At 35.0% G+C, this 5,123-nt stretch overlaps 1 long non-coding RNA gene across 1 annotated transcript; it reads left to right on the forward strand.

Moving 5' to 3' along the window:
• Positions 1-889: 889 nt before the first annotated feature.
• Positions 890-2,661, forward strand: LOC146948811 (uncharacterized). Its single transcript, XR_015025355.1, has 2 exons — positions 890-1,040; positions 2,409-2,661. It is a non-coding gene; the product is annotated as an uncharacterized LOC146948811 (long non-coding RNA).
• Positions 2,662-5,123: the final 2,462 nt, after the last annotated feature.

The raw sequence follows: 5,123 nt of genomic DNA on the forward strand, positions 1-5,123 counted from the left end.
TTAGTAATACTTTGATTATTTTTCCTTATATGTGTAGTTGTTATTCTGTGATGATTTTATACGTATTTATTTGATTTAGAAATAATATAAAATGTTATATTTTATTTATTAATTTATTATTTTAATCATTTAAGAAAGAAAAAAAAAGTGACAGTAGTGTATATGAGTATCTTTGGGATAATAATAGTTATGAGTGAATAAAATAAAATTAGTTTATATTATTAGTGGGTGGAGAGAATTAATGAATGAGTGTATATAGTTGAGTGAGCCTAATTAGTAGAAGAGAATATATGCACCAATGAGTGTTAGAATAGATCGACCCATGTACAATATATTTAGAATAAGAGAGACATAAAACCCTAATAACCATAGCATGTTACTGAAACCGAAGGGAGAGAGAAACGGTTGAGTATGTGACCTAGTATAGAAACGAAGACCCTTTTCATCTCTCTTTCTCTTAGAAATTCATTCATTCTAATATAGATGCTTATCACATGTCTCCATCTAGTTCCTTTATTGATGAGCCTTGCACGTTATTTTCTTTTAGTTGAAGATCATCATATTATTTCTTTTAGGTGGATCTTGAGATATCCAATTCATATTATCCATTAGCGAAACTACGATATCAGTTTTTGGATCATGGTTCATTGATATTTCTAAGTTTACATGCTTATCTATCTCCCTTTAAACCAATGATTTTCCTATTTCCCCGTTGGCTTTTGGCTACCATTTTTCAAATAGGATCTCTAGAGATAGGAATTCACCTACAAATTCTCACCAGCACCATATTCGTTTGGAAAGAAACAAATCGATTTTAGATTCCTTGTGTCGCAACCTTCAGAAGGAATTTTACTCAATTATGTGTTAAAAGTTGTTGAAGTTGGATCCTTTCGGCACTCTGCCGCGCTGTTGCATTTTATTGACGTTGTGAAGCCACTGCCAAGCAATTTGATTTGGATATGTTCGTTGTGCACTGCCGACCTTGTGTTGTTGCTGTGAATTATATTTAATTCTTGTATTGCACGTGATCGTCAAACCAGGTATGGGGTGAGAGAGAAGAGTTCGAGATCATGAGTGTAAATTAATTGGGATGAACGGGAAAGCCGTATTTCCCAAAGTTCATTCGGGGCTCACCACGACGGTTGTAGCCCTTTGAGAGAATAATTAATTAATGTGCAAATTTAGACGTGGGAGGTTAAAAGAAGAATTAGAAACATAATAAGGTGTTGCTTGATTTAAATTATGTGAATATGTGGTATTTGAAGTCATGGATAAATTTGTGGGTGCTTATACTTGATTTGCTGCAACTATTTAGATTGATGACTTATTTAATGATTGATAAAGATGTGATGTTATGTATTTGAATGTAATTATTGGTATACCACATGTATATGATAACTATTGGAATATGATTATGTGTGATTTAAAGATGTGATATTCAATGATGTGCTTCTAAATGGTCATGTGTGAATGATATGTATTTTGCTAAATGTATTTTTGATATTCTTAAATGTTGATTGATTATCATTTGATACTGTTATATTATGATGTTGGTATGCTATGAATTAATATGTGCTGTTTAATGTTGTTGATCATTTAAAAGTTTGAAGTTGCATGAGTCGGTCTAAGTCGCAAGAATTAAGAAGTTGTCCATGATTATGGAATTGTATAAGATGTTCACGTTGTTGTCTATGTTGTAGGAAGATTGAGTCCATTGCATACTCATTAAAGATGGGGGCTTTAGGCCCGGCAGCTTTATGCTCAAACTATGTTGGGGGCTTTAGGCCCGGCAGCTTTATGCTCAAATACGTTGGGGGCTTTAAGCCCGACAGCTTTATGCTCAAATACGTTGGGGACTTTAAGCCCGGCAGCTTTATGCTCACTTGTTGAAGAGCCTAATTACGCTCATATATGTTGTTGAATGGTACCACATGCATTTGCATATCAAGAAGTTTCACGTTGATTTAAGTTGTTAAGTTGTTAAGAGTGCATTGTCAAGTTGAGTCGTGTTGTCGAGTCAAGTTGTCAAGTTGTGATGTTTTAACGAATTACTTTGTGATGTCTATTAATGAAATTGTGTGAGACGATGAAGGTGATTATTTGTTGATGTTCTTATGAAGATGGTTATTGGTGACTACATGTTTTGTGACTAGTTGGAATTGAATTGTGACATTGCGTTTGTGAAGTTTTTTTTTGATTCTTAAGTTGTAATGATATTTTCTACTAATATAGATTGAGATGATATTGTATATTCTTCAAGGTTCTGAATATTATGTTTGTGATGTGAAACGACTTTGACTTAATTGCTTACGTGTTCTTCTCATTTTTTTATACTATTACATGTTCTCGGAACTCACCCCTTCGTTGTTTGTGTTTGCTGGCCTGGCCTTGCGGTTGCAAAACCGTAGTTATATAGGTTATGAGTCTTGGAGTCAAGTGCATGCCTTTCGTGAGGACTTGTCTTGTGTCGTCAGTTATTTTGGGGAAAAGCACCGCTCTGATAGTGACACGGGAAAAGGGATATGCTTACTTATTTAATTTTGTGCAAGAAAACCATTGTCTATGATGTAAAATGAAATATTTTCAAAAGAAAAGATTCGATGTTATTATTACTATAATTTTTAATGAAGTGAAATATGAATTATGTTTGTTATGAGTCAATGTGATATCCTAAATTTTGTGGAAGAATTCCTATATCATTGGAGAAGTTTTTATTTGACACTTTCCGCTGCGAATCAAACTCTATTTTTAATTAAATAATAGCAATAATTATTCTTGGGATTTAGGGTGTCACAGCACATCTGGAATCTCATCAGGAAAAACTTCAAGAAATTCATTCACAACGGGCAATCTATCAATTACCGACTGATTTTCCACAGACAAATACGCCATTAAAGAAAACATTAAGTCTCCATCATGTTCTAACTGCTTCAACTGCTTTGTAGTCAAAAACCCCGCTCCACTTTCTTCTTCAGCAGAAGAAAAATACACCGACTTACTAAAACAATTAATATGAACATAGTTGTACTCCAACCAGTTCATACTAATGGTTACACAACAAACAACAAACAGGACAACGAGGACAATACAAAAAAGAATGATACATAAAAGAATGAAAGAAACATTCGCGACGATCAATGAAATCCAACATCAATGAAATTCTTGGCACAAAGGCCTCAACATAATAAACATTATTCTCAACAATGATAAACTCGAACAACAAAGTCTTTTCAAAACATGATACATAAAAGAATGAAAGAAACATTCGCGACGATCCCCATCCTAATATGTATCAGAGCCCTAGACACAAGAGCCAACCAACCTACAAGCCTTCATTACCTGCAAGTTACCCATACGAAGGGCAACATTTTGAAGCAGAAGGGGTGAGAAACACATTCAATAATAGTAATATATAATGCATCAAATTAATGAAACAACATCACCTCGCAGCAGGCATCATTAAGAATGTATATAAACGTATACATATAGCACAACATAATCATCTTCAACAATAATAAACAACAACAGCAACAACTTCGTTATCAACAACGACACCGACAACTCGACAATGCGACAACGACAACAACAACTCGACAATGCAATAATGACAACAACTAATGCATCATGCATGTGGTAACAATCTACGCGCGTTGAATGCTAAGCATTCCGGGGCATAAGCCCCTAACATTTTGGATGGTTAAAGCATCCCAGGGCATAAGCCCCCAACAGATGAATGATAAACATTCCAGGGCTTAAGCCCCCAACGGTTTGAATGATGAACATTCCAGGGCATAAGCCCCCAACAGAACATGAGTATGCATATGGACTCGACTTGTATATATCAACATACAACTTCAACAACGACTACAACAACAACATATGTGCCTACAACAATTATGACACACTTCCCAACTTTGACATTAGACGATACAACAACGTCAACAATGGAAATCAACAACATAGCATATATATAAATCAATTACATTCATCTCAAAGTCCAAAACATCCTTCAAAAGCAATTAAGTTTTGATCAATAGGACATAAGCCAAATACCCATAAAACACCTCAACTAAATCCCTAACACTTAAGTTTGAAGTTGGGAAACCAACCATAAGTTTTTGGACTAACTTGGGATTAGTTATGCTAAGTTTTCTTAAAGTTTTCTGAAGACCCACCTGGACTATTTTTATCAAAACTCAAAATCTACACATCTTTTCCACTCCAACCTAAGACCATTATAAAGCTAACTTAATTATCTACAAATTTCATGTTTACACCGAAAGCTAATTCAACACGGAAATAGGTGAAAAAGACACAAGAACGCAAAAATAGAAGTTCTGACAGCACGCAACGAAAGCACGACAAGCAGACACCCATGAGGGGCTGCCTTGCTGCGCTCAAGCGTGGGAAACTGCACTCAGGCGTGGAAAGGCAGCAGCCAGGGACCTGCGATGCAGCTCTGTGCAGTCCCATTTTTCCCGGTTTTACCATTTCGTCCGTAAAAACCTAACCGTTACACCGAATCCGATTCCGTTTTCGCCTACGCGTTCTATTCGACAAATCCTATTATATTTTACTGAGGAAAAAAAAATCATATTTTCAAATCTCCAAAACAACTTATCCCAGAATCACTTATTTCTCAATATCTCAATTTTCATCAGCCCAATTTCTGATCACCCAAACCCCTAAATGATTTGCAACAATGTTTATAGGTTCTATGGGAAACATAGCAGTCAAAACAACATAGAAAACATGCATTCTCAACATAATTCATTTCATTATAGCAACCTAGCATAACTTTCTAACCCTAAAATCAAGAAAACAACAATTCATCAAATTTCAGAATTATACATATTATTAGTGAAAGGAATCCCACCCTTACCTTAATTCAGCAAAATCTACAGCAAAAGAAATGGATTCCCTCTTCTCTTAGCCTCTTCTAGGTTTCTCCCTCCATCTCTCCAAAGCCCAGTTTCTAAAAGTCTGTACGTACAATTGTGTTTTTCTGACTTTTTCTTTCTTTTACTCTAAAACACAACTCCCTTCTTTTCTCACATTATTACTATTTAATTCCCATTAACCAAAATAAATATTATTCTTTCCTTAACTCTATTTCTCCGATT

The sequence above is a fragment of the Medicago sativa genome, chromosome 2, assembly GCF_051527215.1.
Source record: "Medicago sativa cultivar Bolivia chromosome 2, Bolivia_mono, whole genome shotgun sequence".
Classification (NCBI taxonomy): Eukaryota; Viridiplantae; Streptophyta; class Magnoliopsida; order Fabales; family Fabaceae; genus Medicago; species Medicago sativa.